The following is a 16902-nucleotide window of genomic DNA, read 5'->3' as shown; positions in this document are numbered from 1 at the left end:
CAGAAAGAGTTAATTAGTAAGGTGAATATTTAGATAAAGCCTATTTCCTGTTCTATTTAAGGATCTATTTCCAGATGTTACTGTAGTGTCACGCTAGGAGAGACGTAAATTAGGTTGATCCAGACTGAGTTTTCTGAGATGTAAACAGTCTCTTCTATTGTATTATCAATGCAAAGAGTAACATGTGAAGAAAGCCTTCTCTTCACCAAGTCAGTGAAAAACACTTGACATAAAATTTGTTACCTGATTTGCCTATTTCATGTAACATGTATTTTCTTGTATTTGGTTTGATGTGATTTATGCACTCACATCTTTCTCCCAAATCAATTTCCATCATTCCATTTTAGAGGAACCACAGAGGTTATCTGCTTCATATTTATACCAGCATCCACAGATGTATGGCATTAAGGGTGGGGGGTTTCTGGTGTCAATTTGAAGGGCAAGAATGCCTTCATGTCCATATTTATGTTCACATAGATCCAGGAATGTAGCTCCATTTATGTGCAAAGCTGCAAACTCTTTGCTTGGTTACTCAACACTCCAGCAATGACTGCCTATAATTTATAGACAGAAGATGACAAAGTGTCAGTTATGTAAAGAGCTTTGAGCAGATAAACAGACTAGTCTATGCAGATTTCTATCTGTGAAATTGCAATACCAAAGACAGTGCTCTTTTATTTTGGAGAACTGAGCTAATTTTTTCCCTTCTTTTTCCCCTCAATATCTTCATTGCCTAAACAGAGGATTTCAAAGTTTCATTTCTTTTCTGATGCTACATAAAGTACAAATAACATTCATCTTGGATGAAATAAAATATGCAATTAGCACAGTTAAAGGATCCTTTGAAAAAAATGTGACTTTGGCTATCTCAACTGTCTACTCTCTGATTTGAAAAAGTTTCTCAGTAAAAGTGGAAAAACCCTTTCATGAGATCTGCAGGCAAAGTTCAAGTGAAATTCTTGATTTATCAGCCTTTTCTGTGCTGGAACTGTAGGTATCAACTGTGTTGTTTAAATTGCTCCATTTACAGCTAGGAAGTGAGGCATCATTAGCTGTCTAGGCTCTGATGCACAACTCTTATCCCACTAGACCCTAATGGCTTGTAAAGGAGAAAAGAGGAATGTGGATCTTGTCTGGTTGGAGAAGTTGTTGGAAACTGAAGAACTGAGCTTCTTCAGGCTTAAATTTATTCCCTATCTTGAGTGGTTCTGGTAACAAAATAAAGGGACTGAATATTTCTTAAAGTTTCTGACCATCTTTGGAAAAAAGCATCCTGATTTTAGGTGATTTCCGTAACAACGCAACAGAATCTGTAGGATTCAAGCCTGATGCTGTGAGATGATACCCCATAAATGAATCACTTCTCAGCATAGTTCCCCTTGCACATCAGCTGGCTGAAGGTCTTAGGAAGCACTCATTTTCCTTTGGACCTTCATGATGACAACTGCATGTTCATCTCGCTTTTGCCAAGTCATTACCAAGTCATTATAGGGTAGAGCAACTGTTCTAAATGAGACAGTAGATCCTACTCTCTACAGGTGTCTGATAAAGCTGAAATATTGTCATTATGAGAATAAGAGTAAACAGAAATATTCCAGCAGAAATGGTAGAACAGATTGGCATGAGCCTTTGGCAGCTCGTACTATGCTATTTGTATTTTTTAGTCTCTTGAATAATCTTGGACTCTGTGCATGTCACTCCTCCATGCTCATTAGCTTCATGAGAGCACAGGAGATGATAGCTGGATATCTCTTGTCTTCTCTGCCATCCTGTGCTCTGCCAGAGATGGGAACATAGAGAGTTCTAGAGGTCTGTCAAAATCCTCACTATGTGAACTGTTAAGCCTGCATTTGGGGCTGATGTTTTTTTCTTTTCTTCACACACAGGCACATAGACTTTCCCTATCAGTGACTGACAGCAACAGTGCAGGCAGCAGTGCAGCACAGAGCAGGGAGAACACTGAAAACTCACTGTTAGACAATATTCTAAAAAGTATTAATACAGCTTCAGCCATTCTCTTGGAGAAAGTGTACTCTGTGATTGAATAATATGCAGTGTCAGCAGGGTTAATTAGATTTACGGTTGGCCTAAACAAGCGATTAGGTTTTGGCTGCAGCTGGCTTAACTGCAGCACGTAAAATACTGACATTACACAGGAAAAAAACCTCTCTGGAGCAGATCTGTTGGAGAAAAGGCACGAATCCTGCAGTGCAAGGTTGCTGTACCCCAAGGTTATAGCTGGGCAGTAGTACGGAAGCAGTACGGAGCCTCATGCTCCATACTTGATACATTGACTAGCAAAGGACTAAGGGAATAATAATGAAATAACATTCTCTAATATTCTGATGTCTTTAGAAATATACATATAAAAAAACTAGTGTGAAAACAAGAATTTCCCCAGCATTTAATTTCATTTGTTGTAAGATAAAGTTTTGCAAAATGTATTTAAATAAGCATGCATTTCCTAGGTTCTCAGTAAACTTACCTATGCACTTGGCTAACACGTTCAAGAATTAGCATCTTTCCTTTAAAGATGAAATGGTTGAAAAATCACTGAGGCATCACATTGGTACATTGTGGGTCAGTCTATTTTGTAGTTATCTGTGAATTTTCCAATTCAGAGCTCTGCATCTCTCATCACTAAACATGCAGTAAGTAGTTACTGAGGCAAGAATGTAAATGGCAGTATGAGTCTTGCTGATTTATTCAGTAATTTCATTATTTGTTCATAAATAGACTGGTTTGTCTTCAACTGATGCTCAAGACAATAGATATATAAATTTTGATATTTGGTTTAAAGTAAGTAATGTCTACATTTGCATAAATATATAGATATATGACACAAAGTATTATGGCTGGCAGAATATGATCCTTAGAGGCTACTAATTATGTAACTGTTGTGCTCATTGGAAAAGTCAAACACAGACTAATTCCTCTAGCAATTTGAACAATTTCTATTTTTCTATCACTAGGTCAACTCTGTTTCACCTTTCTAAGCTTAATTATTATCACCAACAACTAAATTAACTGAACAACTAGCCCATGTCAGTCTCCTGGTGGTAACCAGAAGTTCCTGTGTTGCAGCAACAGGCAGCCACAGTCCTCCTGGGGCTGTGGGACATTCTGAGGGACGGGAGCACTGCAGCTCAAAGCAAAACTGAAATCTTCAAAGATGCCTGACCTGCACCCAGTTCAAATCAAAGGTCAACTTCCAGCCACTTAAAGATATGTCACAGTCCCTTAATAATAGAAATTGTCCCCACTGTAAAATAACAACTACCTAACACTGTGTGCACCTCTCCAGGCTTCCCTGCAGGATCCAACTTTGTACCATCCTATGTACCCTAGCATTGCAAGGGTATAATCAACTTCTGTGCCTCCTGATATCAGCCCCTTTACCAAATGCAAACCCTAAACAGCCACATTATATATTCCTTTCCATTTAATTCTTCTTCTTGTATTTGCTACAGTAACATCTTTCGATTGGGGGCAAATAAATCCTAAATTTCGTGAGATGTGGAAAAGTCCATTAACCAAGATTCCATCAGGCTAAGTATTCTGCAGACATTTCTGCCATAAAGAGCTTAAAAATCTGTAAGTCTAGAGCTGAAAAATGAATAAAGCAGACTTTAGGGAAATAGTTTAAAAATCAAACACACCCTCACTCCCACCCCCAGTGACACAGTACTAGTAAAGAAAACAACAGTAAAAATCCTGTAATAACTGCAAAGCCATCCTGTTGTAGTCTCCAGAGCAGAGAACTTTTTGTCCACATGCTATTAATGTTTACATAGGCAAAATATTTAATATGTTAATCTACAAAGTTAATTATTTTTATCTTTGTAGTTTAACCCAGCAAGAAGGTTAACAGCAAAATGCAACTAAACAGTAGAACCAAATTAAGATTTTCCAGTTAGGTACAGTTAAGTTATATTCTCCAATAATTACAGATATATCTATAATTCAGGTTTTAGTAAAGATTTGGTCTGCATGTTATTGATTAAATCCAGTGTTTCACAATCTTTTGCTACCATAATATGAGGTTATATTGGCCTGATACCACTTTTTTACACTATTTTTACCACTATTCTTTTTTACACTTCCTTACCACTATTCTTTTCCTCTGACAGATTAAACAGAAGTTACCAGACTGAAGTCTCTTTAGACAGGTCAGTCTTTTGAGCAAAGACAGTCTACTGCTGCCTTCTAAATGCCTTCCACCAAGGGGCCCTAGACACTGGGTTGGCTCACAGGCTCCACTACAATAGATTTTCATCCTTCTTTTCCAATGACCTCCATTCAGGATGCTACTGTGGTGTTTAGTTAAGTTCCTCATGTATGGTAAATTGTAGACTTTACTGTTCAGGAATTTCTGTTTGAATTTCCCCCATTTAGTGACGGTCCCTCAGGATGATCCTGTGACAAGGAGCCTGGCGTGCAGCTGCCGAGCCGCCGAGGCTGGAGGGAGGAGGGGCCAGGACTGCCTCAGGGTCAGCCTGAGGAGTCACAGCGCAAGTGTCAGGGTGACCAGCATGTGCAAGCTGCCAGCCCGTCAGGGAGGGTCAGCCTCAGCTGGCAGCCACAGTTAGTCACGAGCTTATCTGATGAGGACAGAGATAATATCTTAAAGACAATGTGGATTTCATCCTGTCAAGAAACAAGACTCATTGTGCCAAAGCACGGGGAGGGTGGGAAACTTAGAGCAGTAATAAAGAGCTTTTGTTTCCTCACCTTCCAGTGGGATTTACCAATACTGTAGCAGGTTACTACATTACTTAATTACTACTTTAAATAGGAATATCATTGAATGGAGGAAAGTATGTAACACCATGGACACTTCACTGATAAAACAGCTGGTTCAGAAACTCTGGATGACGTTTGGCTTGTTTATATTTATCATGAGTGGTTATAACTACGTTAAGTACCAACAGAAAGAAAACTGGTAACTCCAGCTTAGTACATTCAAACAGATGCTGGTTAATATTAAGGAACTTATTTCTACTACAATTGCTGTAGCACTGCAAATCACAAGAACTCCAGAATTAAAGGTAAATTGTCCACAAATGTTTAAAGTACAAACTCATAGTTTCTTCATTCCTGGAGCCTGTCTGAGTATAAGCTCAAAGCTTTGATTCTCACACACCAGAAGCTGGAGCCTAAACTAAACCATGAAATATTGTTTAGAGTCCCAACACTAAAAAATGTCAACAGATCTAAGTTAAATCAATGTTGGCTCAAGAATAAGACAGGCATTTTACTGAATTGTGACAAAAAAAACTTTAAAAACAAATATAGATACATGCACAGGAAGGAAAATAACACTGTTGCAAAGGTATAGTAGTGCTGTAATATATAATTCTCCTCCATTTCCCCCAAAAATCATTATGTGTTAGTTGGTGGGTCAGTTATAATGCATAAAAATTGAATAATAAATGGAGGACCAATACCAAATTAAACACATGCTGTACAGATAATTATTATCACTGCAGATAGGTGTGGAATAGATGTGGAAAAACCTTAAGGTGGCCTCTTTCCAAGTACTGAAAACAACCAGTATCACAACAGATACCTTTTACTTGGTGAAAACTGAGACTTCCACCTACCACTGAAAATATAAAGAAAACCCCTTCACTATTAAAAAAAAAATAGAAACAAAAAACCGAACTCAAAAGGCAAGCAAACTAAAAAATTCCTACCAATACAACTGACTTAAAGGCACATTCCTGATACTATACAGGTATTTTCATGGCAACTCTTCCATCAATAAAGCCAGTAGTCATTAACCAGAAATGAAGAATTCTGACACCAACAACCTTCATAATGCAGGAATCTGCAATACAATGCAAATCACTATTTACTAGGAAGCGTTCCCTTCCAGCGCTCATTTTATGCCTCTAATGCAGCACTGAGCATGGAAGTTCTAGTCACCAACAGAATTCCTTCCCTTTCATTCATCTAATATGCAACAGCTCTTATCTCCTGGGCCATAACATGTCAAATACTTCTACATAATTAAAGCCACACTGATTGACTGGCTAAGAATATCACAGGGATAAGTTTCTTTTTAAAGCTGCCTTATCTGTAATCAAGAGTTGTCTTCCACTAACACAAGATTTTGTGCCTAAAGGACATTTTATATATATATCTATACACACACATATATAGAAATAATGTTACTTTCTCCTCCACAATACATCATTAACAAGAAAATATCATACTCTGATTTCCCTCTGTCATGTTAAATTAGAGAGGACAAAAGACAGCAAGAGGCACTCAGTAAGGCAGGCAAAATGCATATTTTTTTAAATATGGAAACTATAATGAATATTCCTCCTTTGATATAAACCTTTATTGCACTCCCAAACAGAATCTTTCCATATTTCATTGCTTCGTGCATATCTTAGATTTGTTGTCATGATGGGGTTTATTTTAGAAAAGAAAATTAAAATCTGTAGAGGCCAAAAAACCATGAACAAATTGGTGATGAGGCATATGTCTTGTCAGGTTATTTTATATTTTAATGCACTGATAACAGTTCATTCTTTTTAAATACAAATCTAAGGGCAAATTTAAATATCAAGGCAAGCAATCTGGTAGCATGGCAACAACGTGCTATGCTGCATAGTAAGAATTTGGAACTATGCAAACCTGCTTCTTTCCTATACTAGATCATTTTATAAGAGCAGAAATAAATTACTGTTCTTTGTAATTGCCTTGATGATTATTTATCTATTAGTAGCTGTAGTGTCTTTGAAACTCAAGACAGCACGGCAACCCTGTGCAGCCTGATACCAGTCAGAATGGCCATCCTTACTAGACACAAAAGCTGCAGATTAGAAGAAGAACAAAAAAGAAAAAGAAAAGAGGATATGTTTAGTAACAGTGTTTAATATAAGATTTCATTCCCAGGAGAGCAATTTGGTATGGATTTGAGGAGCATAGCAGCTCTGAAGCAGTCTTGCTTCTGCATGAGAAACAGGCAATTCCATATCCATACACTCCCCCAGATGTGTTGAAAAGGCATCTCTCAGCTTTCAGAGTATGAGTTTTGAGACCTATTTTAAGATTTTACTAAACAAAAAAGGTGCACTTACCCTTGCACTGAAAGAATTTTTGTGGTACCTCGTCTCAGTGATTCTTGAGAGTAACATCAATTTATTGCTACCATTTCACTTTTGGTGATTGGGAAAAAAATAAAATCCTTTGTCATTCTAGAACAGATTCTAGTCTGTGCCACCCTCATTCTCTTCAGTTAATCCAGTAACTCAGGCATATCTTACCATGTTGCTGGAGCAGGAAAAGGCAAAGTTAACTAACTATCACTTCTGATCTTGAAGACACACATAAAGATCAGGAACTTCACTGAACCTGAACAGTAAATGCCAAACACAGCTACTCCTTCTGGGAGGTTTTTACAGCACTGCTTAGATTGGTGCTGTCCCTATGGAACTTGTGCTTCTCACCACACCTTCCCTCCCATGTTACATAACATTCCTAAGCATTTTGGATGCCAGTGATCAAATCCAGGTCTGCACCCTCACCAGAACACTCATGGTCAGTGTTACAGACCTGTTATTTGGGTTGTGAGCTGCTTGTTGCTGGTTTTGTATATTTAAGATAGAAAGAAGTAAAGGTGCCTGCTTATGACCACATTATGAATTCGTAGCTGAATCTAACCTCTCTACTCAGGTGAAAGACTTCTAAATCTTCCTGTCTTACACTTAATCTTCATTAAATTAATAAATAAAATGAATCTTACACTAAATCTTCAAGGGTCAGATCCTGTGAACCCTTAACACAAAGGTAGAATACATACAAAAGAAAAACTTGCAGGATTAGATCTCTCTTGGAGAATATTTCAGAAATAAAAAGGATTTCACTCCTCAGAAATTATTAGGGTTAGTTGACTTGGGAGGAGAAAGTTATACAAAGGTTGTAGCTGAGAAGTGCATCTGTGAAGAGAATCACTCAGTAAAGGGAAAAAAAGCAATCTGAAAATAATGCAAATTGGTGATATGCTCACAAATATTCCTAATCTCAATGCACAAAACAAAATTCAAAACCTCCATTCAATTAATAGACTGGAAATATTCAATCTGCCATTTAAGTAATAAACCAATATAATTTTCTATGTGGCTGAATCTTCATTATTAGGCCTGTAACTAGCAGGGCTATTTCCTGAAGGAAACTTCATCTTACTAATTCAAACCAGACAACTACCCTGAGATACTCCTCATGCAGCTCCCACTGCAAGCCTGGTTGGTATCAGTGGATGTCTGCATTGCAGAAGTACTACTATTTGAAAATCCTTGTCTAGACTGCAAACCTCACATTGGTTATAACTGACATATTCTGTATACCTTTTTGCCAACTTTTCTTTCCTCTTCATTTCCTTCTACTTCAAAAGAAAATGATGCCTTCATGCATGAGTATACTTCAGAGGATGCATCTCCAGCAGCATTTCACGTTATCTGAGAACAATGACACTTTTCCCTGTCATCCCTACCTACAGGGCTTCTAGTTCTTCCTCTTTAGCTTAGGTGGAAGCACCTATGAATCCCAGAATTTTCCATACCGGTCTTTGCTCAGCTCTAACTTACTCCTCTTGAAGTGCAAATCACCTTCCTCTGCTGCAGCATGTGAATGAAGACAGTAAGTACTGCAACAAAAAAGGAAAGGAATGTCATGTACTCAAGTGACAGTGCATTTACCTACCAGCATCAGAAACAAACTGTTCAATCCATATGTTTTTTATCAGTTGTGCAAGGCCTTCCTTCCAAAAAAAATAGTATTGTTTGCCAAGAGAAGATCTAAGTTTGGCCAAAACTGAGAATTCATATGGAAGTTCTCTTATCATGGATGTCCTGGCAAAGCTTAAGTGGTGCATGTCCAGCTTCTGTAGACAGCAAAAGCCTAAAGCACTACACACTTCACCAGTCACATGGTGCTGTCTTCAGCTGCTTTTCATGCAGCTCTCATGGGTCCTCAGGAAAAAACAAATCATATATGTAATACTCTTCCCAGTAGACTAAAAGCATTTGCCAGTACTTACAATGAGCATTTGACTCAGCGACTGCAAGTCTTTTGAGGGTCTAAAAACCAATGAATTCTGATTCTGCTTTCAGTTTTTCCTCTTAACTTGTGAAACTCATGTGACTGCATCAGTGCTTTATTTTTCTCTAAATGTAACAACTACCATTACATCTCTTGCACAAATGTTGCAAGGCTTTAATTACACCTCATAGTGGTGCCAAAAGATACCTCTCAGTAAAAGCTCTTGCCTGTAAGTAGTATGCACTTCTTTTTGTTTATTTCAAGCAAATATCTCTTCCTTGGGATGCTTATAGTAAGGTATTAGTTTGTATTAATGTGATGATAGAAGTTAATATATCATAATGATACTGTATTCCATCTTTGCTGAGATGCACAGATAAGTCCTAGAGTGGAAACTCTAAATCTTTCTTTAAAAATCTGACTTCTGGAAACATGTCTGCTTCTTGTATCATGTACAGATAGGCAAAAAGAGGATCATAACACTTCAGGTTGTTAGGAATGTCAGAGATCTCTTGTCCAACATTCTGCTCAAACCAGGGTCATCAGTGAGCCCTGATCAGTTTGCTGAGGGAATCAGCCAGTCTGGTCTTTACAGAGACCATACAGCCTCTCTGGGTTATCTGTCTCCATGTATGATTTGTCCTTGTGGGGCAAAGCATTTTGCTTGTATCCAGTCTGAACCTTTGTTTCAACAGATGCCTTTTGTCTCTCATTGTTTGGCACATGCCACTGCATTGAGTCTGGCTCCAGTTCCCTGAGGACTCTCTATAAGGACTGGAAGGCTGCTGTTAGGTGCCCCCATAGTTTCCCTTTCTGCAGGCTGAGCAAGCCCCACTCCCCACCCTCTGCTCAGACCTCAGCCTCCAGCCCCAGCCATTTCAGTGGCTCCTGCAGCACCCCAGGTTTTTAATAACTTCCTTGTACTGGGAGGACCAAAACTGGACCCAGGGTTATAAATGTCACCTACTGGGGGCTGAGCAGAAGGGGATAATCAATTCCCTCAGTGTCCTGGCTGCACTGTGTTCACAGACACCAGGATGCTCCTGGCTATCTTTGTTGCCAGGGGCTGTGGCTGGTTCATGTCCAGTTTGCTGTTCACCAGGGCTTTTTTGGCAGGGCTGCTCCTCTACCACTACCTCTACCAGTGTTTAAAGCATGAAATAATTGCCTTGTTTATTTAAACACAGGGATGTTTAAATGGATTTAAAAAGTCTGCAGAAGCACCTGAACCGTAATATGTTCAAATGCTACAACCAAGATTTTTCCAAACCAAACAAACCAGAATCCTCCATGTCTCTCTGGGAGCTGGTAGCTTGGAACAGGTCACTTTCTCCAATTTTTCCACCCTCGGCACAGGAATATTAACTGAAAGATGTTTAAACTATGGTATTTTCACAAATTATTTCTTAGCAAATATTCTTATCAGAGCAGCTGGAGAGATGGTAAAATTATGCTTCTTGAAGTGGTTTCTCATGTTCACAGCCTTAAGCAAAGGTCACTTTTTAAAGACCTAGCTTGTTTAAATTCATGTCCAGTCCCCAACCTGAACCAGCATTAATCAAGTAACTACACAAAACATGCTTTTAAAGATTCCTCCTTAGAACTGTTATACTTTGACCAAAAGAGCTGAGCCTTTATGGCCTTTGCAAGAACACTTTTCCTTTACTATCAGAGGATCAAGAGGGAGCAATAACGTAGCTGCTGATGCATTTTTAAAAATAGCTTCAGATATTTCCAAGTGCAGATACAGGCTAAACTATCAGAGAATTTAGAAACTCTGACAATCAGGGTTTATAAGGACAGTTCTGCAGCATGAAATCCTATGAGCCCCAGATGGATTCACAAGTTCAGTGGCTTTGACTTCAGCAGTTTAGCCCTTGCAGAACAACATACAAAAGAAAAGCGCTTTCATCTTTTCTGTCCCATATGGAGAAGAACCAGGATGATACAATGATAAATTGCCATCTTATGCTTGACATAAATGTCAATCTTTTGCTTCTCAAACACATAACCTGCACATACCGTATTTTATCTTAAGTGGCAATAAGGACTTAAACTAGAATTCCTCCCCTTTAAAACTATGTTATATTTGAAACACTGTGGCTAACACAGAACCACAAAAAACTATGACAGTAATTGTTTCTCTTTCTCAGTTCTACTTATTAATTAATGAGGGATTCTTGGGTAGCAGGCATAGTAGATAAATACCTTTTCTGCAAACAGATTTTCCAGCCCCTCCTGGGAGATTATAGGGTGGCCTCGGCCAGGTAATGTAACTGAAAACACTACTTGCATTTTTCAAACTGGTCACAGTAATTTCAGACTTTTCTTAAACATCACTGCAATGCACATTATGTCTGTACTGTACACGTTGTGTGATCTCTTGTCTTCATCTAATTGTATTTTCTTGTATGTCCTCACTACCGTGCAACAACCACCAAAACAACGCTGAGGATGCAAAGTACGTAAATCTGAAAGCACAGATTGCCAGTTGAGACAAAATAAGGCAGTCTTTGACTTTCCAAGATGCAGCTCTAAATGCAGTATTCCTTTCCTTTCCCCCACCCCCATCCCTTTTGTTATGGCAATACAAGGCACCACACACACATATTCAAAAAACTGTTCAATAAGAGGCAGACAGACCATGCTATAATATCTCATGCTGTTTATCCCACCAAAAATCAGGTATTCTTAATTGAGCACCCTTTTCCCTCCAGATCTCATGATGAAGGAAACGGAGAAAGAGCAGATCAAAGGCTCTGATCCCTTTGCTAGAGTGGAGACATGAAATCAGAACCAAATACAAACTCCAAACGGTATTGCATTACAGGAGGGCTCCTCTCGCTTTTCTTTTCACTCTTATTAAGACAAACGGACTTAAGCCTCCCGCCTTCCCACAAAACACTGACATGGTGCGGATGCTGCACGGCCGGTCCCCGCGTTACCCGGAGCCGCCGTCCCGGCACGGCGGGGCTGAGGCGGCCGGGCCGGGCTCGGGGCTCGCCCCGTCCCGGGGGAGCCGAGCGGAGCCGCAGGCCAGCCCCGGGGGAGCCGAGCGGAGCCGCAGCCCGGCCCGGGGGATCGCCGCCGGTTCTCCCTCGCCTGGAGGGGGGCGGTGGCGGCGCCTCCCCGGGCACAGCGGGGACAAGCGGGAGTGCGGCAGCCCCCGGTGCCGGAGCCCCGCGCCGCCGATCGCGGCAGCGCCGGCCGCTCCGCCATGCCGCAGGGGCTTCCCTTCACCCCGGCTCCCCGTCCGCTTGCGGGCAGCTCGGTTGCCAGGGGATGGGGATGGCGATGGGGATGAGGATGAGCATGGGATGAGGCGGGGGCAGCCGCTCGCGGGGAGAGCAGCCCCCAGCCCCGATTCGAGGGGAGCATCGGCCGTGCTGGCGGGGGTCGGGGGCGTGCCCGGGGCTCCCCGCTCCCCTGAGGGGACCCGCGGGATGCTGCCGCCCCACCCCCGACGGAGCCACCGGTGCCCGCGACGACCCCGGCCAGCGGTCGGTATTCCCGTGGGTCAATCGGTTGGTCAGCCCCCCGCCCTGCGTCCCCGGTCCTTACCGCGGTACAGCGGCGGGGCCGGTCCCGGGCAGCGGGGCAGCCGCAGCCGCAGCCGCTCTTTTGTGTGGCTGCCGAGCGCCGCACACCGCGGCGGGCCCGCCCGGGAACCTGCCTGCGCCAGCGCCCGGGAACCTGCATGGCGCATAGCGCCCGCGCCGCCTCACGGCCCCGGCGGGAGCGAGCGGGGGGCGGCCCCGGGCCCCGCACAGCCCGGGGGGGCCCGACGGGACGCACTGACCTGTCCGCCATCCACCGCCGGACCGGGGCCCGACCCTGGGCCAGTTCCGCGTGTGCCGCACTCGTCAGTGGCGTCCAGCGACAGGACGAGGAGCAATGGACGTAAACTGAACACAAGTTTCACCTCAGCGTGAGGGAGAACTTCTTCACGCTGAGGGTGGCACAGCGCTGGCAGAGCTGCCCAGGGAGGGTGGGGCGTGCCCCTCTCTGCAGACGCTCCGAGCCCAGCTGGGCGCGTTCCCGTGTCACCTGCCCCAGGTGTCCGTGCTCCCAGCCCCAGCAGCTCTGCGTCAGGGGTGGTGTCCGGACGCGGGCGCTGAGGGGAGCAGGCCCCGGGCCCGGCTGCCCTGCCGAGCCCTGGAGCAGCCGCTGCCACAGCGAGGTTCGCTGGGTGCCCCGTCCCGCGCTGGCACTCGCCAAGGCCGCTCTGTGGGCCCAGGGAGCCGCTTTGGCGCCGGGCCGGAGCTGGGGGTGTTTTGTGGGAGTCTCCACAGCATCTCTCTGCGGGTAACATTCCTGAATGCCATGTCATCCTCCTAGGTGATCACCTCACCTTTCTCTGGTGCTTGAGGTGCTCCAGTGCAACAAAAACCCAAACACCAAAAGTTTGAACATTATATCAAGGGACAGCAATGGACTCAGTCCCGTTCCATCATATAGCCAGATTTATGAGAACAAATTACAATTTGCCCTTCTGCAAATAATTCATAGATCCACCCCTAAAGTTTAATAATGTAGGATTCAATGTGTACTATTTAAAAGCTCGCTGAAGAGGGTTTCTCCAAGAACATTTCTTATGGTGGATGATAAACAGAATTGGTTCATCAGGCCTTTTATTAGAAACTTCTAGATCCTCTAAGGGCAGCTAGGTGATAGTGACTATTTTGTATAAAAAGAAACACATATCTTAGGGCAATTCTGACAGGCATTGCTAATAATTATGCAAATTTGAGATAGTAGCTAATCTTTCTCACTATAGCAAAAGTGAAAAGCTGTCCTACTGTAGTTATACTGCACTGCAGTCAGCCAGGTATCAGTGTTTACTGTAATAGCTGTGTGCTCAGCATGGTGTGTGTTCATTTTGCCCTGGTGTTAGCATCAAGGCACATCCCATGGACATGCAAAGGTCCTTCATGGAAACACCATTTTGTAGGGTTTTTTTTTAGTTTTTAGTTTACTTGTTAAGATTTTTGTTAAGACTCTCCATTTGCTGCTGAGGCTATTTTCTGGCATGGTTTTCTATGGTGACTTTTCCCATCTGTCCCTTTCTACATCCCAAGTACTTGACAGATTTTGGTTTTCTTTTGAAGATAGTAAAAACTCAAAACATTACCCAAACTGTAATGCATGTATGTTTTACACAGAACTGCAGTGTGTCTGCAGATATAATCTCCAGACAGGTTGTTTAAACATTTGGCAAATGATCTTTTAATTAGTATTATTAATTCTCAAAATTGTTAACTCGAGGAAACAGCCTCATATACATAAAGTCTCACACAAAATACCAAAAGCAGTATTTCCAGCCCAATAGGGAATGGAAAGTTTTTAATGAAGTTACTGCAGCTGCAAGTATTGTACCACAGCTGACCTCTCAAAGACTTCAGAGGTCCCAAAGGGAGTGGGATATATTTTTTAACTTTTCAAAATTTAAGTTTCTAACAAACTTTCTTCCTCCACATCATTTTGGAGACAGTGACTCAGACAGATGGTTATTATGGAAAATTACATACCAAAGTAGAAGGTAAAAATAGGGTGCATGATACCAGTCCATGAATGTATCTCTTACTCTTCAATTTCTGGAAATAATCATTTCCATAAAAGCCAACCATGGGTGCAGAGTTGGATATTCCCCTTATTTAATGCAAATTGTGCATCACCATATATGCTTTCAGGGTACCTGCAGTTACAAATTACTTCAGATCTTAAAATCAGATTTTGAACCTGTCTGTATTACTGAAAAAAATCCAATGTTAAAAATAAGTAAAAAAATTTCATTCAAGATCTACTTCATAGAAGATTTTAGTACCTATTTACTATTTTTGAGTCAGCAGTAACAGTTGAAAGGCCACTTTAGATTAGACCTAGAAAAGTCGTTAAATGCTTCAAAATGTATCATTACTTTAAAATGTATCAGAGAACTCTTCCTCATTTGTGAGTCTATGCTATGAATTTTGCAGTTAGCAATGCTTTTTGACAATATACAAGATAGCGTAAATGAACATTAAAATTGACAGTTGACATAATTTTTTAGATATTTAAGAATTATACAAGACACAAACATCCCTCCTTCACAATAAGATAAATATTTATTTCATAATTTGTTGAAAGTGCTTTGAAAATGCTTGTCAAAAGTGACAGATTTTGCATTCCTAAGTGCTTGAGCTCTTCCATTGTGAAATGTCAGCCCTAGGTTGATTAATTTATACATTGTTGTTAGTTTCCATTTTCATATTAATTAACTAGTTGAACTTGATGATTTTATTCTGTTTGACAGCCTCAATTTGGCCAACACGGCAATTTGGTAAAAGAACTGATATTGAAACAATTAATTCTGAGTTTTTCTCTTAGTTAATGGTTCTTATGTGCAACTAACCCATGTCACATCACTACAGGAGGAATTTCTTGTAAGGACAGAATCAAATGAAGTGCCAAGGATATCATTGTCCATACACTCCTAGGGTAAGTACCTCAACCAGATAATGTAAACATCTCCATGTTTCATGGCCTTTCTTTGAGACTTCAGCTTGATGTGGTAATAATGAAACCAACAGAATTCAGAATGAAATTTGGGCGCATTGATTGCAGAACAAGCATGACAGGAAGGGATATTTTGCAGAATTGCAAAACCGTAAGATTAGCTTTTAAAAAGCATGCAGTTAGTTCTTTTCTCAGTGTTTTAAGTTTGCTTCCAGTTTTGTCTCATCATAAGGAATGGGATTCATTCTGCAGCCTGTTCACCTCCTCCCACATAGGAGTGACTTGAGGGCTGCAGAGAGGAAGTAAAAAAAGATACTTTGCATCATTTAATTATGAGCTCTTTAGCTGCCTGAGTAATGTTGATGGAGTCCAGAAAAATGTGTCTTGTCTGCCTTAGGCAGCATAAAATGGGAACATGCTTCAGCTCAGAGGGGAAAAAAGGCTCATGGAGAGATTGGAACAGGGAATTCACACTTGACAAATGGCACAAGCGTGAGAAAACATACTGGCAAAATACTAACATTCCATCTTCTGAGAAGCTTGACATTATCAGAGAAAAAGGTTTTACTGTTTTAAAAAATCCACCAAACAGACAAAAAACAAAAAAGAAGAGCCTAATTCTCTTCCAAGATAATCAGGCTCCAGTTATTTGAATCACTGTTGTTCTTCCCAGAAGTTGTATAATGGTGCAACAGGGGTGTATTGTTAAATGTCCCTCCACTGAAAGGAGAAAACCGCAGTTCTCTTGTTCCTCAGTTTCCATCCCTGAATTTCCACTGGTTTTCTGGGTGTTACTTCCCTCTTATAATCATGGCAGTGACAAAGAGTAAGGAAGCCCTGTCCCAATCCCTTGGTAGGTCAGAACAACAACTTGTGAAGGCTGCCTGCCTTAAGGTGAAGGACTACACAGCTGATAGGGGCTGATTCTGTTCCCACTGAAGTCTAAGGGAGTTAAGTTTATGAACAGGAAACTTCTCTCACTTATAGCTGTCTTCAGCTCCCTTGGCTATTCTCTAAGTCTGTAGTTCCAGAAGGGGAGATTCTCCTGTCCTATAGCACACACCTAGACAAGTAAGGGGGTCTGATCCCATCACATTTTAAGAGCTTGTAAGAAGAACATGATCCAATTTTGTGTACTAATTTGCAGACCGAAACTCTCTTTTGCAGGGCTGGGGTTGTGCGTGCATACGTTGACATTTTCTTAACTTCCTCCTTAGGAGTAGTCAGAAAAAAGGCATGAACTGTGAGATAGGAGCACAACTTAGATACAAGGAACAAAATGCCATCAGCAGACTTAGAGCTGGACAGCCCCATGTCAGTCAATCAGTCAGGAAAATTGCTGGTTACTAGCTA

General features: G+C 41.5%; 1 protein-coding gene across 6 annotated transcripts in view; it reads right to left on the bottom strand.

Annotated features, from left to right (window-relative positions):
• APBA2 (amyloid beta precursor protein binding family A member 2) overlaps positions 1-12994 on the bottom strand; it is an 84009-nt gene extending 71015 nt beyond the window's left edge. For 5 of the 6 annotated variants that reach the window (XR_014616449.1, XM_084213365.1, XM_084213368.1 and 2 more), the window contains exon 1: positions 12616-12711. The gene's annotated coding sequence lies outside the window, so the exon portion shown is untranslated. Of the gene's footprint in view, positions 1-12615; positions 12712-12853 lie in introns of those variants that run through there. The other variant, XM_084213366.1, reaches the window with a different exon arrangement.
• Positions 12995-16902: the final 3908 nt, after the last annotated feature.

Source organism: Fringilla coelebs, assembly GCF_963513975.1.
Source record: "Fringilla coelebs genome assembly, chromosome: 12".
NCBI classification, from domain to species: Eukaryota; Metazoa; Chordata; class Aves; order Passeriformes; family Fringillidae; genus Fringilla; species Fringilla coelebs.
This window is presented reverse-complemented; position numbering and strand designations above follow the sequence as displayed.